This window comes from Phyllostomus hastatus, unplaced genomic scaffold (genome assembly GCF_019186645.2).
Source record: "Phyllostomus hastatus isolate PE091 unplaced genomic scaffold, TTU_PhHast_1.1 phas_scaffold_78, whole genome shotgun sequence".
Taxonomy (NCBI): Eukaryota; Metazoa; Chordata; class Mammalia; order Chiroptera; family Phyllostomidae; genus Phyllostomus; species Phyllostomus hastatus.
Genome location: NW_025334041.1, coordinates 92,226,477 through 92,248,378, shown reverse-complemented (window position 1 = coordinate 92,248,378; position 21,902 = coordinate 92,226,477). Strand labels below are relative to the sequence as shown.

General features: G+C 36.5%; 1 protein-coding gene across 1 annotated transcript in view; it reads right to left on the bottom strand.

The window, feature by feature from the left end:
* The window catches only part of LOC123811567 (WD repeat containing planar cell polarity effector), a 382,261-nt gene that overhangs the window by 79,568 nt on the left and 280,791 nt on the right, over positions 1 to 21,902 (bottom strand). The gene's annotated exons all lie outside the window — the stretch shown is intronic.

The following is a 21,902-nucleotide window of genomic DNA, read 5'->3' as shown; positions in this document are numbered from 1 at the left end:
CCAGGTGAAGCCAAGCTGTGATCTAGCTGCCTCTAGGGCTCACTGAAGCCAATTGTTGCTTGTTTGATGGGATTTAGGAGCCAAGACAAGCTATTCTTATAGAATAGCATCTTGGGTGGGCCTGTAAGTTGGGTGGGGTACAGCCTCTGTGGATCTCTAAGGTGGGTGAGCCCTTAGCTTGATAGAGTTTCACATATGACACCAGCCTACCGGTTTTGTGAGGTGAGGTTTCAGCAAAGGGACAGTGGCCTCTGCTTGCCCCAATGCCAGACACTTCAGTTTCTCCTTGTATACCTCTGGTGCCCTTCCAGCTGCCATTCTGGAGCTGGAACTCAGAGGGAGCGAGTCTGAGTAGATGAGTCCATGTGTGAGGTTGCCAAGAGGAACTGCTTAGGGGTCCAGTAGCCTCCTCCACCAACTGAGTCCCCACTGGTTTTCACAGCCAGAAGTTGTGGGGACCTCTTCTGGTACTGGAATCCTGGGCTGGGGGACCTGGTGTGGGTCCTGGACTCCTTGCTCTTGAGGTATCCCTCCTGAATTTTTATCCATGTGGGTCCATCCCATTCCATGTCTGCACCCTTCCTACCAGTTAGGATGGATGTGGTTTCTTCAACTCTGTAGTTGTCACACCTCCATTCTACTCCATTTTGTAGTTGTCAGACTTTAAATCAGCTTGATTTCTGATGTTCCTGAGTGATGGTTGTTCCATATTTTGATGTGATTGTGCAAAGAGGCGAGCTATGTCTGCCTGCATTGCCATCTTGACCAGAAGCCCTGGATCATTTTTTTAAAATGCTGCAAATCTCTGTTTCTTAACTGATGTATTTAGACCATCGACATTTAATTTAATTATTGCTGTGTTAGGGCTTACTCATATTATTTTTTGTTTTCTCCTTTTTTAATGAGACATAATTGAACATAATGTTGTATTATGTTAGGCATACAAAATGATTTGAAATATATGTGTGCGTGTGCATACATATATATGTAATGTGAATTAATGAATAGAATAAGATAACTTAATATCCATCACAGCAAATAATTACAATTTTTTTCTTGTGATGAGAACTTTTAAAAGTTACTCTCTAAGCAACTTCAAAATACAGTACAGTATATAATACAGTACAATTCAGTGTAATCACATTACATCTCTAGAACTTATGAGGTGGACCCCAAAAACCTGGAATTACCTTCTGGAGGGCAGGTCCCTTGTAGTACAGGTTTCCCCTGGAAGGTGAGTGTTCTAGGAACCCATCTGTATCAGTGTATCAGCTGGTGTTGTTGTGAGACACTGTGTTCCGCTTCAATGAATTTTTTTGAAGACTCTTCAATGTGTTTGCCCATTTCATCGTGGAGGATTTTCCAGTGCACCTGCCCACACCACACTGTGTTTAGTAGGTTTTGACCAAAAATGGCATGATCCCCCTATGCTCCACCCTCCCTATTCACCTGATCTTGCCCCAAGCAAACTTTTTGTTTGTTTGTTTTCCTGGATGAAAAGAGTCCTTAAAGGGAAATGTTTGGATGGTGTACAAGAGGTAAAACAAAAGATGACAGAACCACGAAAAAGCATCAAAATTGACAAGTTCAAAACCTGTTTTGAGCAGTGGGAAAATGTTTCAATAGGTGTATTGTATCAAATGGAGAGCACTTTGAAGGTGACTGAAGTTTAAACATATGAGAATAAATACACAATTTTTTATTTAAAAATTCCAGGTTTTTATCTTATAAGAAGTTCATACCTTTTGACCCCATACTGATTTTGCCCAGCCCCTGCCTCTGGTAGCTGTCAACTGGTTCTCTGTATCTGAGTTTGATTTTTCTTAGATTATACATATATGTGAGATCATATGGTATTTGTCTTTCTCTAATTTATTTTACTCAGCATAATGGCCTCAAGGTCCATTCATTATGGCTAGATTTCCTTCATTTTTATGGAGAATGATATTCTATGCATGTACATATGTTTATATATAATGTATATGTAGATATGAATGTTATATCTATGCATATGTGTATATATAAAATACATTTTCTTATTCATTCATCCATCAATGGACATCTAGGTTGCTTCTATGACTTGGCTAGTATGAATAATGCTGCAGTGACCATGGGGGTGCTGATGGCTTTTTGAGTTGTTTTTGTTTCCTTCAGATAAAAGTGGATGGGCACTTGCCCAGAAGTGGATCTGCTGGATCATATGGTAGTTCTATTTTAATTTTTTTGGAGAATCTTGGACTTCCAGCCAAGATTGAGGCATAGGTAGATATACTTTGCTGCCTCACACAGCCAAAGAAGGACAACAACAAATTTGCAAATATAAAATAACCAGAACTGCCAGAAAATCAAATTGTATGGAAGTCTGACAACCAAGTAGTTAAACAGTCATCCAGAATGGTAGAAGGGGCAGAGATGGGCAAAAGGGCAGAGAGGATTGGCAGCAATGAGGTGGCTAGAGGACTGGGCAGGCAAGATGGCAGCTGGCAGACAGGGAGGTCCCACATTTGCATGCAGATTAACCAGGAGGAACAACTGAGGAGCGAGACAGACCATGCAACCCAGGATTCCAGCATGGGGAAATAAAGCTTAAAAACCTCTGACTGTGAAAACCTGTGGGGGTTGTGGTGGCAGGAGAAACTCCAAGCCTCACAAGGAGAGTTCATTGGAAAGACCCACAGCATCAGAACATACACAAACCCACCCACCCAGGAATCAGCACAGGAAGGACCCAATTTGCTTTTGGGGAGCTGAGGAAGTGACTGAAAGCCAGCTGAGAACTGAGCAAGCAGCATTGTTCCCTCTCAGACCACTCCCCCACATACCATGCTACAATGCAGCAACATGAGTTGCATTGCCCTGGCAAATACCTAAGGCCCCTCCCCTTACAACATAACAGGTACACCAAGACAAGAAATGTGGCCCAAATGAAAGAAAAGATCAAAGCTCCGAAAACAGAACTAAGTGATGAGGAGATAGCCTATCTATCAGATGCAGAGTTCAAAATACTGGCAATCAGGATGTTCACAGAAATGGTCAAGTATGGTCACAAAATAGAGGAAAAAGTAAAGGCTATGTAAAGTGAAATAAAGGAAAATGTACAGGGAACCAACAGAAAAGGGAAAGAAACTAGGACTCAGATAAACAGGTTGGACCAGAGGGAAGAAACAAACATTCACCAGAACAGAATGAAGAAAAAATAATTCAGAAACATTGAGGAGAGGCTTAGGAACCTCTGGGACAACATTAAATGTTCCAGCATCCGAATCATATGGCTGCCAGAAGGAGAAGAGGAAGAGCAAGAAACAGGAAACTTATTTGAAAAAATAATGAAGGAGAACTACTCTAATCTGGCAAAGGAAATAGGCTTCCAGGAAGTCCAGGAAGCTCAGAGAGTCCCAAAGAAGTTGGACCCAAGGAAGCACATCATAATTACATCACCCAAGATTAAAGATAAGGAGAGAATCTTAAAAGCAGCAAGAGAAAAGAAGACAGTTGCCTACAAAGGAGTTCTCATAAGACTAGCAGCTGATTTCTCAATAGAAACCTTACAGGCAAGAAGGGGCTAGAAAGTATTAAAAAAATGTAAGGCAAGGACCTACATCTAAGATTACTCTATCCAGCAAAGCTATCATTTAGAATGGAAGGGCAGATCAAGTGCTTCCTGCATAAGATTAAGTCAAAGGAGTTCATCATCACCAAGCTCTTATTATATGAAATGTTAAAGGGACTTATTAAGAAAAAGAAGAATATCAAAACTATGAACAGTAAAATGACAACAAACTCCCAACTATCAACAAGTGAACCTAAAAAAGAAAAACAAAACCAAAAACAAAGTAAAAAACTAAGCAAACAACTAGAACAGGAACAGAATCACAGAAATGGAGATCACATATAGGATCATCAGTGGGTAGAAGGAGGGGGTAGAATGGAGGAAAAGGTACAGAGAATAAGAAATATAAATGGTAGTTATGAAATAGGGTGAGGTTAAGAATAGTATAGGAAATGGAGAAGCCAAAGAACTTATGTACAACCCATGGACATGAACTAGGAGGGAGGAATGGTGGGAGGGAGGTGCAAGGTAGGAGGTGAACAAAAGGAGAAAAAATGGGACAACTGGAATGGCACAATCAATAAAATATATTTTAAAAATAACTCCAATTCTAAATAAATAAATAAATGAATATTTTTGAAGAATCTTCATAATGTTTTCCATAGTAGCCACATCAATTTACTTTCCCAATGCTTCCTTTTCTCTACACCCTCACATTTGTTATTTCTTGACTTTTCTTTTTTAAAAATATTTTATTGTATTTTTTCCATTACCATTTATCCCCCCATACCCTTTGTGTTTTGATAATAGCTGTAAGGTGACACCTCATTGTGTTTTTGATTTGCATTTCCCTAAGAATGAGTTATGTTGAGTACAGTTTCATATACCTGTTGATCATCTGTATGTCTTCATTGGGAAGATGTCTATTCACATCCTCTGATTGACATGTGTGAATTCCTTATATGTTTTGGATATTAACCCCTTATTAGATATATTATTTGCAAATATTTTATCCCAATAGGTGATTGTCTTTTCATTTTGTTGGTGGGTTCCTTTGTTGTACAGTTTGATACAGTTGTACTTACTTAATTTTGCCTTTGTTGCTGTAACAACAATAAATTCTCCTAATTGGAGAATTAGGTGCAAAATTTCCCCCCCAAATTACCAAGGCCAGTCTCAAGGAGCTAACCACCTATATAAAGAACTCCTTAAAATCATAAGAAAAAGGATGATGGCTCTATAGAACAATGATCAAAAGACTTGAGAGACACTTCACAAAACATATATCTACATTTCCAATAAATATCATAAGATGCTCAACTTCATGAGTCATCAGGGAAATATAAATTAAATTTATAATGGGTAAAATGAGTTAACAATATTGGGGATAACAAGTGTTGACAAGGGTGGTGATGAACTGGAATTCTCATATATTGATATTAAAAATGTAAACTGCTCCAGCTACTTTGGAGAAATCTGTGGAGGTATCTATTAAAGTTGAATGTCTGTAGAAATGGCTAGGTGTTTTTACAAAGGGCATGTAAAAGAATATTTATAAGAGCCCCAAACTGGAAGTAATTCAAATGTCCATCAGTGACAAAATAAATAAATAAAGTGTGACATATTTGTGGTACACAATGGAATAATATAATAATAATGTGGGTACATTTCAAAAACATTATGTAAAGTGAAACAGGTCACACCTCAACCCTCCTCAAAAGACAGTCTAATAGTCATCTCTGTACATTACTTACAGTATATAGATTTTTGACTATACCTATTTCTAGATAAGGATGCATGATTTTCTTCCAAGATCAGGTAACATGATTTGTAGTATTATAAGTCAGAATGTTTATACTTTGGAGGTATGAGAACAGGGTACAAGGGAGACTTTTGGGGTTAATGATAAAGTTCTATATAATTATCTGTATGCTTGTTATATGCATGTGTTCACTGAGTTGAACACTTACAGTATGTATACTCTTTCAAGTATGTTATACTTTAACAGTTACTTTTAAAAGAATACACTGATTTTTCTGTGATAGAAACAATATTTGGTCCTTTAGAAGCAAATCATTTGATCTAACTATATTCTCTGTCGAAACCCTATGCTTTGGAATGGGAGTTTGTAATGACAGCTAAATAAATGCAAAAGCTTTAGATTAAAAACTATGTGACAGAAACATACATTTATTGCTTGAATTGTTTGGTCAACAAACAGATATACAAACTCTAAGTAAACAAATATATTTCTTGGTAGGCACCAAAACTGCAAAGGAATCTAAAGATTCTTTCTATACCCCAATCTCCAGATATTTTCTTTTTTTTCCCCCCAGAGTAAAAGACTTTTCTAAGTGTTTAAGCACTTGAGCTCAACTCTTTGATAGGTAACAGGAGAAAACCCCACTAAATACTCCATTGATCTTTAAAATACTATGTTTTCTTTTATAATTTATTTTTTGTTATTGTTTATTCCATTACAGTTGTCCCATTTCCCCCCTTTTGGCCTCTTCCATCTAGCCCTACTCACATAGTCCATCTCCACACCATTGTCCATGTCCATGGGTCATTCATACATGTTCTTTAACTAATTCCTTCCCCTTCTATCCACCATTATTCCCACCTCACACCCTTTAGTCACTGTCAGTCTATTCCCTGTTTCTATGTCTCTGGTTCAGTTTTGCTTGTTAGTTTATTTTGTTCATTAGAGATCAAGTGAGATCATATAGTATTTGTCTTTCACTGACTGGCTTATTTCACTTAGCATAATAGTCTCGAGTTCCATTCATGCTGTCACAAAGGGTAGAATTCCTCCTTCTTTCTTTCTGCTGTTGGTATTCCATTGTGTAAATGTACCACCGTGTTTTGATCCACTTATTTACTGATGAGCACTTGGGCTGTTTCCAGCACTTGGCTATTATAAATAGCACTGCTATGAACATACAAGTGCATAAGCTCTTTTGAATTGGTGTTTCAGGATTCTTAGGGTATGTTCCCAGCAGTGGAATCACTGGTTTAAAAGGCAGATCCATTTTTAATTTTTTGAGGAAATTCCATACTGTTTTCCACAGTGGCTGTACGAGTCTGCATTCCCACCAGCAATACACTAGGATTCCCTTTTCTCCACATCCTTGCCAGCACTACTTTGTTGATTTATTAATGATGGCCATTCTGAAGGTATGAGGTGATATCTTCATTGTGGTTTTAATTTGCATCTCTCTGATGGCTAGTGAATAGCCACGCCAATCTTGAGAAAGAAGAACAAAGTTGGAGGGATCATAGTAGCTGATATCAAACTGTACTACAAGGCTACTGTAATCAAAACAGTCTGGTAATGGTATAAAACAGACATACAGATCAATGGAACAGAATAGAGAGCCCAGAAATAAGTCCATCTCTACAGTCAATTTATATTTGACAAAGAGGGCATGAACATACAATGGATTAAAAATAGCCTCTTCAATAAATGGTGTTGGGAGAACTGGACTGATATATGCAAAAAAAAAAAATGAAACTAGACCACCAACTTATACCATATACTGTAATAAACTCAAAATGGATAAAAAACTTAAATATAAGTTGTGATACCATAGAAATCCTATGGAAAACAGGCAGCAAGTTTTCAGATATCCCACATAACAATATTTTTGCTGATGTATCTCCTAGGACAAGGTAAATAAAGGAAAAAATAAACAAATTCAGGATGACATCAAATTAAACATTTTCTGCACAGCTAAAGAAACCATCATTCAAAGTGAAGAGGGAACCAACTGTATTTGAGAACACATTTGCCAATGATTTATCAGACTAGGCTTTAACCTCCAAAATATAAGAAGAACTCATATGACTCAAACCAGGAAGATAAAAAATCCAATTAAAAAATAGGCAAAGGACCTGAATAGACACTTCTCCAAGGAGGACATACAGATGGCCCAGAGACATAAAATACTATTTGTTTTCAAGATTTCTTAAAATTCCTGACCATAGTCATCTTTGTGATATGTCACACCATGTCACGTTGAGTTACTGTACATTGAATAAACAGAAGAAAGATTATAAATTTAGCATGCATACCACCTGACATAAAAATATTTGCCAACTGTTTCTTTTGCTTAAATGAATGTTCCAGATATGTACATTTTATTAGCTTGGGAAAATTGTAAGTTTTATAAAAAACTAAAAGTCTGCTCTATGCATTATGACAATGCATACATTTATGAATACCTCTAATCCTAGATAAGGAAAGAGATTTTTGAGAAATAGTGTTTCTTGTTGGGAACTGCCCTGCCTGGTTTCAGAAGCTGTAACTCTCACCCCCTTACCCCATGCCTAAGGCTGAGGGAGTGACCTTCAGACCAGAAGCCACTAAGGAGACAAAGCTTATCTCCCTGGCAGGGGCACCACTTCTGCTCCTTTTTCTTCACCCTGCCTGGCCCCCAATGCTTAATCAGTTGGTTAGCCAATGACTGCTAAGATTCCCCAAGGGGGGGAGTGACCTAAGACAGGCACGATCACATGGAGGCCCTCAGGGAAGGACTTGGGGGGCTATGGAGAAAGGGGGTGATGGACCCTCGCCCCTCAGCTTTGACAAAGCCTGAGTCCTCATCTTGTCTGCAAGAAGTCTCCTAATCTCGGCTGCCTTACTACCCCTGCCTGACTTAAACCTGAGACAATGCCTTAAACCTGAGACAATGCTGGTGGTGGGTACCACACTGTGCTGGAAAGAGCGAGTTCCCTAGGGCAATCAGGCCTAAGAAAGAATATGTAAAATCCTGTGAAACCTGCTTTGTTTAGAATACTCTCAATTAAATAAGGGTCCAAGCAAGAAGTGAGTTTGTTCCTCAAAGTTTTATAGCTCTTTAGCTATCTGATCCTGACTCAAAATAGGCCCTCAGAGTTCTTTGTTATCTATTGTTTGATCCTTATTGCCTAACAATGATTAATGAGCTTTGATCTGCAATTCCTGTGCACATGAACCTAATAAAAGCCCACTGAGGAAAAGGCTCTGGCCCCTTCTCCTTTGAGAGATTGGCCACCTTTCCTCCCCAAGCAGATGATCATGTCTCGGTAGACTTATTCTCATCCATGGCAGGTGGGAGGGCTCTGCGGGCAAAGCTCCCCCACAGTTTCTTTATTACACTTTGTCTTCTCTTTTGCCCTTCCATATGAATGTATGTGCACAAACTTGTTTTACTTCTTTCTTAGAGACAGTCTTACCAGGAACATGGTAGCTATCTAGTACAAATGGAAATCAGCCAGAAAATAAAGAAAAAAGAATTAATTTAAATTTAAAAGACAATTTGTCTTGGAAGTGTTTATGGTGGTCAGGTTAATTATACCATTTGCTATGAAAAAGTGTTATGAAGATCTAAACACTTATTTTTGATAACTAAGGCAACATAAAATGAGTTCATAAGGATATTTAGATAATGTAGGAAAAAAGAATTTTTCTGACTGAGGAAAAGTAATCACCCTTCATACACATGTAGTAGTCTCCGGTAATGTAAATTATTTAATTCCATTAAGCAAATCTACTAAACAATGCTTAGTCCTCCATCTCATATTTTGTTATAAATATATCTTTAAATAAAAATACCCACTGGATGAATAAGCCAACTTCCTTTACTTCGAGAGTAATTGCACAAATTTACCATTTAATAAGTGAAGAAACTATTTAGCTCCAGGTAGACAAGTCCAGTTCAGCTGAGGGGGTGGGGTGGGCTAGGATGGGGGTAAAGGGCAGAAAACTGTACTTGAACAATTAAAATTAAATAAATTTTGATAATAAATTTCATCAAAAAAAGCTCAGTTCCACAATAATATCATACTTGCCAACTTACCATTCAAAGGTGTTAGCAATCATAAGAAACAGTACACAAAGCTACTTTTCTGCAGTATGCAAGGAAAATGGCTTAAGCATGCACTTTGGGCAATGTTAGTATATACTTCAGTAAGCAGGTGATAAAGAAAACTTTTCTTACTATACTGTTTTAATTCAAAGACAAAATATTGAAGCCCATAGCAAAACAACTAAAAAAATAAGTAACAAGCAGCTTTTGGAGTATGTTATCTGGCAGCAAGGAGTATGGGAAGCAAGGAGTATGGGAAGGAGTATGGGAAGTAGCAGTGGACTTGAAATAAAAAAGCAGAATGTCAAAGTGAGTTCTGAGTATGAGATTTGGAATCAAACAGAAATGGTTTTAAATTCTACCTCTGACATTTTGAGTCTGTTCTCATTTATAAATGGGGAAACTAATATTTAACTCCTATGATGGTAAATATGAAACATGGAAGTAATTGCAGAGCATAGTATCATGTGTGGCAAATAGTAGGTGCTGGTAAATGGCAGTTACTTTGATTTTTAATTACATTAGTTCTTTTATTTTCCTAACCATAATATGTTATTTTTAGATTCAGCTTGGTAGAGAAGAACAAATGTTTTAAGGGGAAAAAAAAGACCTATGGGTAACAATTTTCTACATCATACTTTTTCGTCTATAAAATAGATAATGTTTGTGAGATGTTGTGACTATCAAATGAGGTCATACGGAAACAGTTCCACATACTGTCTAACATATAGTAAGCACTTGACAAACAGCTAAAATCAGAAGACCTACACTTTGGCCCTAGGTCTTGTACTGATCACTATGTAACTCTGAGCAAGTTACTCAGCCTTTCTGAATTTCATTAAAAAAAATGGGCATTATAACACCTGTCTTGTTTATCTAGGGCTGTTGAGATAATAAAATGATGCAGGTAAGCACTTTGAAAACTATAAAGCCCATAAAAATGGATGGCATTATTATAGTTCTGGTGGCAGGTTTAGAGGTTAAGTACCATAAAATAAGGAACTTAAAAATCTATTTTATACAATCAAGAAACCCATGCTTGACTTTTGTTAGTTTTAAAGACAATACACAAGTGATGAACATTATATACCACCATTTTTCTCGGTCAAGATTAGTTTATTATGGTACTAAGAATCAGAAAAGTTACTAATTAGTGAAGATTATTTGTACTCAGGAATAAGATATTAACACTTGACTTTATATTGTAGTATAGAGTGTATGGCAAGTGTATGGAAGGTTTTGTTAAGCAGAAAGGGCTATTTGGCCTCGAATTCACTTTTAACAGGAATGATATACAGGTCCAGCAGAAGTAATACCTGCTTGAGTATGGTTGGTAGGGTAATAATATGAGTGTAATAATTTATAGTTTTAATTTGAACATTTCACCTAAAATGTCATATGGTATGCATGAATATAATAGTGTTATGTCACAGAATTACATACTTTTGATTTTATAGTGAAAGATTTTGTAACAAAAAGGGGATGTTACATGTGCCAGACCCTGTATTATTATGTTATTAATTAAAATTTGTAAAGCCCTTTAAAGATGAAAAATATTCCATAAATACTTAGCATTTATTGCTACTAACACTCAACAAGATTAAGCTCTTCTTCAAAATGCAGCTACTGCTTGATGAGTTAGTTGTTAAAATAACATGACATGCCAAAAAGGGAGCTGCTATATCATGCAAGTGATTTCATGATTATAGCAATCATAACTTACTAGTTATAGCTATTAAGCCATCATTTTTCTAACATTATTATTGTCTCACAAAATTGAGGCACTGAAAAGTGAAATAACTAATTTGATTCCATACTTCAAGCTGGAATAGAGTAAAGCTCAAGCTTCTGGGTAGTACTGATGCTGTAGAGCTGCAATGTCCAACGTGGTAGCCACTATTATGTGTGGCGGCCAAACTCTTGAAACATGGCTAGTATGACTGAGGAACTAATTTTTAAATTTCATATAATTTTAAATAACCTAAATTTAAAAACTGATAGTTTAGTAATTATAAACTTTTTAGGAACATTTGAATCAACCCGAATACTCCAAAGTACTTATTCAACTGTAAATTTTATGAAATCTAAATATGGAGTAATTCCAGTGAAAATTTAACATCTGATTTGAGAAGTATTTTAAGATACAGTAGCAATTTTAAAGTTATGTATTTGGCTTGCATTGTATTTCTATTAGACAACACTGCTATATAGGTTTAAAGATATGCAATAAATTATAAATGGACCCTACTCTCTCTTTTATACTCTCAATTACATTATAGGAAACTCAAGAATATGTGAATGTGAAAAATTCAGTTCTGTTAGTTGTAGAATCAAGAGTAGTCATATACTCTTTTCTTTGATATGTAAAGACTTGGCCTTCAGAAACCATAACTTGGGAGTACCTTAGTGACGTGTTGCTAAATGATTAACAGCTGGCACATCAAAAACCACAACAAAACAAAAGCAAAAAGCCAACCAGTTTTCTATAATGTAAATACCTCTACCCTGGCCAATTTCAGGCTACCAACATGATGTCACTGAACTTGGAACTGGCACTTGTAAGCCACGGGAGCAAGCCATAGTGCATCACTGGAACACTTGGAGTTCCTGACATATCTATGTGGTGGGACCTGAAATAGATTAACTTTAAACTAAATTCTATCCCATAGCAAATTATACAATGATTATATCTGAGTATATAGGGCATGTTATTTTCTTCAGGAACCTTACATAAAAACCTTGATTCTTCCCTGATTCCCCTTAAGAATATAAATTTGTGATTATATAAAGTCAGCTTGAAAACTTTAAAATGGTTAAAAACAGATTAATGTATATAATACAGGTCAGTATACTATTTAATTTTTATAAAGCAGATATATGATTTAAACTCAAACTTTACAGACCACCTATATAACAGATTTTTGTATGTGTGTGAATGGAGATTTCCTAGAGATGTGGTAAGGGTACAGGAAAATTACCTTAAAAACTGATATAATTTTGAGACATTAGAAAAATTTATACAAGTAAAATATCTGTAAGATCCAAATTCAGCTCTAAAGTTCAATATTTTTATGCTATTTGTTAGCTAATTTATGTAAAATCACTTTGCTTTTTAGTACTCAGTTTCTATAGTAGCTCCTATGCTTGGGCACCTTGATGTCATACTTTTTGCTACAATAAAATTCAGTATAAATAAGTCTCTTAAAGTACTAAGAGAATTTAATTCAAAGTGTGTTTTGAATAAGGAAATACCCCCTCAAAAATAATATTCAAACTTATTTCAGTATGAGTTTGCACTATTGGTGGATATGAATTAAATGATTTTTTTTCACCAAGTTGTAGTTGTCCAGAAATCTGTAGTGTCTTTACTGGGGTTCTATCCAGTCATATCTGATTACATGCATGGAATTTTAGTGCTAAAAAAGATGTAGATTCTTCCAGTTCTATCTCCTTAATTTATATATGAGCAAACTGAGGCCAAATTGGTGACTTTTTAAATGTCAGATGGTTAGTCTTAACTAGTTTAGCCAAAACTAGAACTCAGCTTTCCTGACTACCATGTTAGTATCCTTTTTAAAAACTATTTTTAATTATGGTTGACATACAATATTAGTTCCAGTATACAAGTGATTAGACATAACTTAAAAGTGAATCTGACACAATACATAATTATTCCAGTATTATTGGCTATATTTCTTATGCTGTACTTTATAACCTTGTGAATTATTTTATAAAGGGCAATTTGTACACCTTAATCCCTCCACCTTTTTCACCCATCACCCCAATGCCCCCCCTCATCTGGCATCCATCAAATTGTTCTCTCTTATCTATGAGTTTGTTTCTGTTTTGTTTATTTTGTATTTTATTTTTTTAAAGATTTTATTTATTTATTCTCAGAGAAGGAAGGGAGGGAGAAAGAGAGAGAAACATCAATGTGCAGTTGCTGGGGGTCATGGCCTGCAACCCAGGCATGTACCCTGGCTGGGAATCGAACCTGCCACACTTTGGTTCGCAGCCCACACTCAATCCACTGAGCTATGACAGCCAGGGCTATATTTTGTGTTTTAGATTCCACATATATGTGATATCACATGATATGTGTCTTTGACTTATTTTACTTAGCGTAAAACCCCTAAGCCCATTTATGTTGTCACAAGTGGCAAGATTTTATTCTTTATGGCTGAGTAATATTCCTTCACATATATGTGCTGCTGCTTCTTTATCCATTTGTCTCTCAATCGACATTTAGGTTTCTTCCATATTATGGCTATTGTAAATAATGCTTCAGTGAACATAGGGGTGCATAAATCTTTTTGAATTAGTGTTTTGGATTTCTTCAGATAAATATCCAAAATAGAATTGCTGATTCATATGGTATTTCTAATTTTAACTTTTTGAGGACACCTCATACTGTTTTCCATAGTAGCTGCACCAATTTACAATCCCACCAATAGTGCAAGAGTGCTCCCCTTTCTCTACTTTCTGGCCAATACTTGTTTATTAATTGTTGGTGATAACCATTCTAACAGGTGTGAGGCAGTATCTCATTGTGGTTTTAATTTACATTTTCCTGATGATTAGTGGCATTGAGCATTTTTTTCATATGTTTATAGGCCATCTGTATGTCCTCTTTGGAGAAATGTCTATTCAGGTCTTCACTTTTTAATAAGATTTTTTTGGCACTGAGTTGTATGAATTTTTTATATATTTCTGGCAATAACCTATCAAATGATCACTGAGGAATATCTTCTCCTATTTAGTAGGTAGTCTTCATTTCATTGATGTTTTACCTCACAGCACAAAAACTCTTTAGTTTAAAGTAGTCCAACTTGTTTATTTTTTCTCCTGTTTCCCTTGCCCAGGAAGGCATATCCAAAAAAAAATTACTGAGTGATGTCAGAATTTACTGCCTATGTTTTCGTGTAGGAGTTCTATGGTCTTGGGTCTTACATTTAAGTCTTTAATCCATTTTGAGTTAATTCTTATATATCCTATAAGAAAATGGTCTACTTTCATTTTTTCATGTATATATCCAGTTTTCCAATTACCATTTATTGAAGACTATCTTTACCCCACTGTATACTCTTGTCTCCTTTGTCATAGTTAATAGGCCATTCAGGTGTGGGTTTATTTCTGGGTTCTCCATTTCGTTTCATTAATCTATGTGTCTGTTTTTATGCCAGTTCCATGCTACTTTCATTACTATGGGCTTAGACTATAGTTTGATATCAGAGAGGGTGATACCTCCAACTTTCTTCTTTCTCAAGATTGCTTGGCTATATGGGGTCTTTTGTGGTTTCATATGAATTTCAAGATTATTTTTTCTAGTTCTGTGAAAATGTCATTGGTATTTTGATAGGGATTGCAATGAATCTGTAGAGTGCTTTGGGTAATATGGACATTTTAATGATGTTAGTTCTTTCCATCCATGAGCATGGTATATCCTTACATTTATTTGTATCTTCTTCAATTACATTTTTCAGTGACTTATAGTTTTTCAAGTACAGGTCTCATACCTCCTTGGTCAATTTATTCCTTGATATTTTATTCTTTTTGATGCAATAATAAATGGGACTTCCTTAATTTCTTTTTCTGATAGTTTGTTACTGGTGAATAAAAATATAACTGATTTCTGAATATTAATTTTGTATCCTGCTATTTTATTGAATTAATTTAATAGTTCAAATAGTTATTTGGTGGATCCTTTAGGATTTTCTCTATACACTATCATGCCACTTTAAAAATTTTTTTATTTTATTGATTATGCTATTACAGTTGTCTCATTTTCCCCTCTTCATTCCCCTCCGCCCTGCATACCCCCTCCCACCCATGTTCCCCCCCTTTAGTTCATGTCCATGTGTCATAGGTTCTTTAGCTTCTACATTTCCCATACTATTCTTGCCCTCCCCCTGTCTATTTTCTACCTACCATCTACGCTACTTATTCTCTGTACCTTTTCCCCCTCTCTCCTCCTCTCACTCCCCTGTTGCTAACCTTCCATGTGATCTCCATTTCTGTGGTTCTGTTCCTGTTCTAGTTGTTTGCTTAGTTTGCTTTTGTTGTAGGTGTGGTTGTTATTAACTGAGTTTGCTGTCATTTTACTATACATTTTTTTATCTTCTTTTTCTTAGATAAGCCCCTTTAACATTTCATAAAATAAGGGCTTGGTGAGGATGAACTCCTTTAACTTGACCTTATCTGAGAAGCACTTGATCTGCCCTTCCATTCTAAATGAAAGCTTTGCTAGATAGAGCAATCTTAGATGTACGTCTTTGCCTTTCATGACTTGGAATACTTCTTTCCATCCCCGTCTTGCCTGTAAGGTCTCTTCTGAGAAATCAGCTGACAGTCTGATGGGAACTCCTTTGTAGGTGACTGTCCCCATAGCTCTTGCTGCTTCTAGAATTCTCTCCTTCATTTTAATCTTGGGTAATGTAATTATGATGTGCCTTGGTGTGTTCCCCTTGGGTCCACCTTGTTTGGGACTCTCTGAGCATCATGTCACTTTCAAATAATGATAATTTTATTTCTTCCTTTCTAATTTGGATGGCTTTTATTTCTTTTCTTTGTCTGATTGCTATGGCTAGGACTTCAATACTATGTTGAATAAACGTGATTATAGTGGACATCCTTGTTCATTCCTGATTCTAAAGAAAAAGCTTTCAGCCTTTCACAGTTGACTATGATGTTAGCTGTGGGTTTGTCATATATGTATGACCTTTATTATGTTGAGGTATTTTCCTTCTATCCTCACTTTGATGAGACTTTTTATCATGAGTGGATGTTGATTTTGTAAAATGCTTTTTCTGCATCTATTGATATGATCATATATATTTTTTAAAATTTTAAAACTGTAATTCTTGGCTATATGGAAGAGCAATGCCTGACAAGTGTGATTAAAATCAAACACCATTCAGAGTTATTGTAGTCTTTTCCTCCTTACTGAGCACTTTTATATGTTTTGTTTCTTTGCTTGATTGTGACATGAACTCTCTGAAGTGAAAGGGGCATGCATATTCACATTACAACTTTATGGATAATAATATAATACTGAGACATTAATAACTTAAGGTTTTATGATGATATTAGACTATCTTATTTTTAATTTTGAAAAATTTTTCAAGTTGTCTCCATTTTACCCTCACCACTGCCCCCTACCCCAACCATCCCCACTTCCCATCCTTGATCCTACCCCCCTTGGTTTTGTCCATGTGTCCTTTATAGTTGTTTCTGACACTTCCCCCTTGTTTTCCCCATTATCCCCTCCCACCTCCCTTCTGGTTACTGTCAGTTTGTTCTTAATTTCAATATCTCTGGTTATATTTTGCTTGCTTATTTGTTTTGTTTATTAGTTTCCACTTATAGGTGAGATCATATGGTATTTGTCTTTCATTGCATGGCTTATTTCACTTAGCACAATGCTCTCCAGTTCCATCCATGTTGTTGCAAAGGGTAGGAGCTCCTTTTTTCTTTCTGCTGTGTAGTATTCCATCGTGTAAATGTACCACAGTTTTTATACACTCATTTACTGCCAGGCACTGGGGTTGCTTCCAGCACTTGGCTATTGTAAATTGCACTGCTATGTGATCACATAATTTTTATCCTTCATTTTGTTTGTGGTGTATCCCATTAATTGATTTGCAGATATTGAACCAACCTTGTATTCTTGGTATAAATTCCACTTGATCATGGTGTATGATCTATTTTATATATTGCTGAATTTGACTTGCTAGTATTTTGTTGAGGATTTTTGCAGCTGTTTACATCAAGGATAATGGCATATAATTTTCCTTTTGTGTAGTATTTTTGTCTGGTTTTGGTTTCAGGGTAGTGCTGACATCATAACACAAGTTTGGAAGCCTTCTTTCCTCTTCAGTGTTTTGTAATAGTTTGAGACAGATAGGTATTAACTTTTCTTTGACTATTTGCAAAAATTCACCTTTGATGACATTTAATCCAAGGCTTTCATTTGTTGGGAGATTTTTACTTACTGATTCAATTTCTTTAGTTATTGCCAGTCTGTTCAGATTTTCTTTCTTCTTGATTCAGCCTTGGAAGATTGCATGCTTTTAGGAACATACCCATTTCTTTCAGGTTGTTCAATTTGTTTATAGTTATTTCCTGATAATTCCTTGTATTTCTGTGGTATTGGTTGTCAGTTCTCTTTCATTTCTGATTTTATTTATTCAGGCTTTCCCTCTTTCTCCTTGATGAGTCTGGCTAAAGGCTTATCAATTTTATCTTTTTCAAGAACCAGGTTTTTTGTTTAATTGATGTTGTCTATTGATTTTTTAGACTTGATTTCCACTCTAATTTTTATTAATTCCTTCCTTTTACTCACTTTGGGCTTTGTTTATTGTTTTTGTAGTTCCTTTAGGTGTAAAGTTAGACTGTTTATTTGAGATTTTTCTTGCTTCTGAGACAGGCCTATATTGCTATAAATTTCCCCGCTTGATACTGCTTTGGCTATGTCCCTTTGATTTTTGGATTGTTTTGTTTTCATTTTCAGTTGTCTCAAGGTAACTTCTGATTTCTTCCTTAATTTTGTTGTTAATCCATTCATAGTTTAATAGTATGTTATTTAGTCTTCATGTGTTTGTATATTTTTAAGTTATCTTGTAACTGGTTCTATTTTCATACAATTGTGATCAAAGAAGATGTTTTGATATAATTTCAGTCTTCTTGAATTTATTAAGACTTGTGTTGTGCATTGAAAAATGTTCCATGTGCACTTGAAAAGAGTGTGTATTCTGTTTGGGGGTGAAATGTCCTGAAAATATAAATTAAGTGTGTCTGAAAATGTGTCATTTGAGGCCAGTTTCCTCACTGATTTTCTGTCTGAATGATCTATCTATGATGTCAATGGGCTGCTAGGGTCCCCTACTATAACTTTATTACTGTTGATCTCTTTATGTCTATAAATATTTACTTTATATATTTAGTTGCTCCTACATTGGATGCATAGATCATTATGAGGGTTATGTGCTCTTATAGGAATGATCCTTATCATTTTGAAATGCCTTTCTTTTTCTCTGGTTACAGTCCTTGTTTTAAAGTATTTTGTCTCATATAGGTATTGGTACCCCAGCTTTCTTTTTTTCATTTCTATTTGGATGAAAAATCTTTTTCTATCCCTTTACCCTCAATCTGAGTGTATCTTCTGATCTTAAGTGGGTCTCATTAGGCAGCATATGTATGGGTCTTTAAAAAGTAATCCATTCAGTTCTACATGCCTTTTGATTAGAGTATTTAGTCCATTACACTAATAGATATGTAGTTATTGCAATTTTGTTCATTGTTTTCTGATTATTTTGTAGTTCCTCTCTGCTCCTTCCCTATTCTCTTGCTCACCTCTTGTATGTTGATGACTTTCTGTAGTGTTGTGTTTGGATTGTTTTCTCTTTATTTTTTGTATATTTCTTTTAGATTTTTGGTTTGTGGTTACTATGACATTCATATGTTCCAAAGTATGTTAGTAGGAGTCTAAGTCAATGGTCACTTTAGTTCAAATACACTCTAAAAATTACTAGAGCCCTGGCCAGCCAGGTGACTCAGTTGGAACATCATCCTGTACACCAAAAGACTGCTGGTTCAGTCCCTGGTCAGGACACATACCCAGGTTGCAGGTTCCATCCCCAGTTAGTGTGTGTATGGGAGGCAACCAATCAATATTTCTCGCACTATCAGTGTTTCTTTCTTTCTCCCTTCCTCTCTCTCTAAGATCAATAAAACATATCCTTGGGTGAGGATTAAAAAGAATGTTTAAAAAGTAAAAACCACTAGAATATTTACTCATAGCCTTCACATTTTTGTTTCAGACATTATTTTTTACTTCTTTTGTGTATTTGTGTGTAACTCTTAATTTATTGTGCTTACACATGATCTTCTTATTTTTCCTATTTAACCTTTGTATTAGCTCTATATAGTTGGTTCACCCACTGCTTTTACTAAGTGTTTATCTTTGTTGGTGAGAATATTTTTATTCCCTATATTTTCTTCTTATTTTCTAATTCTCACCTGAGAACATTTTTTTTCATTGTTTCTAGAGAGGGAGAGTGGGAGAGAGAAACACTGATGCTAGAGAGAGGCATCGATTGGCTGCCTGCCATATACACCCAGAATGGGTGCTCAGACCAGGGATCACAACTGGGGATGGAGCCCACAACCTAGGTATGTACCCTGACCAAGAATTGAACTCACAGTCCTTCAGTTACAGGATGATGCTCAGACCAACTGAGCCCTACTGGCCAGGTCTCTTTCCTGTATTTTCTTGTTCCTATTTTTTCTTTTCTTTCCACTTAATGAAGTCCCTTTAACATTTCTTATAATACTGGTTTAGCGGTGATGTACTCTAGCTTCTTCTTGTTTGGGCAATTCTCTTTATTTCTCCAATGAGAAATTACTCTGGGTAGAGTAATCTTGGTTGTAGGCCTTTGCTCCTCATTGCTTTGAATATTTCGTGCCTGTTCCTTTTGGTCTGAAAAGTTTCTATTTAAAAATCAGCTGATAGTCGCATAAGACAAATTGCTTTTCTCTTACAACTTTTAATATTATTTCTTTGTCTTTAATTTTTGACATTTTAATTATGATTTGTCCTGGTTTAGGCTTCTTCGGATTCATTTTGCTTACATCTCTCTGTACTTCTTGGCACTTGTATGTCTTTCTCCTTCACCAGGTGAGGAAAGTTTTCAGTCATTATTTCTTCAAATAGGTTTTCAATTCCTCACTTTCTCTTCTCCTTCTGGTATCTCTTTATGTGAATGTTGATACACTTGATGTTGGCCCAGAGGTCCCTTAAACTATCCTCATTCATTTGTTTTCTTCTTGGTGTTCCAACTGGGTGTTTTCTGCTACCTTACTTCCAGATCATTGATTCAATTCTACTGTTTCATCTAATCTACTGTTCTAATCTACTGTTGATTTCCTCAAATGTATTCTTCATTTCAATTATTATATTCTTTTTTTGACAGGTCTTTTTAATAGTTTCTTTTAGTTGATATTCTCACTGAGTTCATTTGTTCTTCCCCTAAGGCCATTGAGCATAACCATTGTTTTGGACTTAGTATCTTTTAGATTGCTTGTCTTTATTTATTTAGTTATTTTTTCCTGGAGTTTTGTCCTGTTTTTTTCATTTGGGACAATTTCTTTGTCTCCTCATTTTGGCTAACTTACTGTGCTTGTTTCTATGAATTAAGTAGATCTGCAGCATCTGTCAGTGTTTACAGAGTGGCCTTATGTAGTATGTGTCCTGTGAGACCTGGTGGCACAGTCTTCAGGAGTGTCTGTTTTGCAGGTTGTGTGTGCCCTTCTGTTGTTGAGCCTTGATTGACATTGGCATGTCAGTGGATGGAACTGACCTTTAGGCCGACTGACTGAGTGCTGGCCATGACTACAACAGACAAGTGATTATGTATGGACTGACCCCCAAGGCTGGCAGTTGCTTTTGCAGGGCTCTGGTGCTAGCTGAGTCCACCAATTAGGTGTGTCATTTTTGGAGCTAATTGGGTTGTACTTTGGAGTGGTCTGAAACCAGCCACTAGTTGTGTTAGTTGTGCAGGCTCTCGAAAGGGGCTATAGTGCCAGCCAAGGTCAGCCCCAATTTGTGTCATGCTTAGGCTGCCTAGTGGGAGCTACAAAGTGATCTGCCATTGTTTGCCACTTGTGCTGAGCTTGGAGGAAGTTGGGAGAGACTGAGCTGTGGACCAAGGCCAGCTGCCACTAGTGCCATGCTTGGGACTGTTTGCTTGGCACCACAATGTGTGCTGAGGCCAGGAGACCTTTGTGCAGAATTTGTGGGTCATTAGTTGAACCTATATTCCAGGCCAGTACTGGCCACAGCTTGTGCCAGGCTTGGAGCCACTTGATAGGAGTTACAATGTAAGATGAGAATGGTTGCTGCTTATGCCAGGCTTAGAGATGCTTAGCAAGTGGTACAGGGTATGCTCAAACCAACTGCTCCTTGTTTGGGGTTTGCAGACTCCTGAGAGATTTTAAGGGTGTCTGTAGCACAAGCCAAGGCAGTTTGCTTGTGTGCAAAAGCTACTGAGTTGGGTGGGATGAGTTCTCAGGGAATTCCCTGGGTGAGGCAAAGAATGTTAGCCAGATTAACAATGGAAAGAGGATTTAACAAAGGAGTAACATGCCTACTAGTGCTTTTGTTCCTAGAGTGATATACCTCAACCTCTGCTTCTCCAGCCCCGACTCTGAGGCCAGGCAAATCAGTTCCTCCCCATACATCCCTGGTACTCTTTGAGCTGCAGTGTCTACCCTGGGGCCCACAGTGAGTCTGTTCACAGCCTCTCAAGAAGAATGCCTGGACTTTCAGCAAGATGGAGGCATAGGTGGACGCACCATACCTCCACACACAACCAAGATTAGAACAACAACAATTTAGAGGCAGAATAACACCCAGAACTGACAGAGACTTTATCTGAATGGAAGTCAAACAGTCAAGAAGTTGATGTAGACCCATTCATCCAGACCGGCAGGAGAGGCAGAGAGGA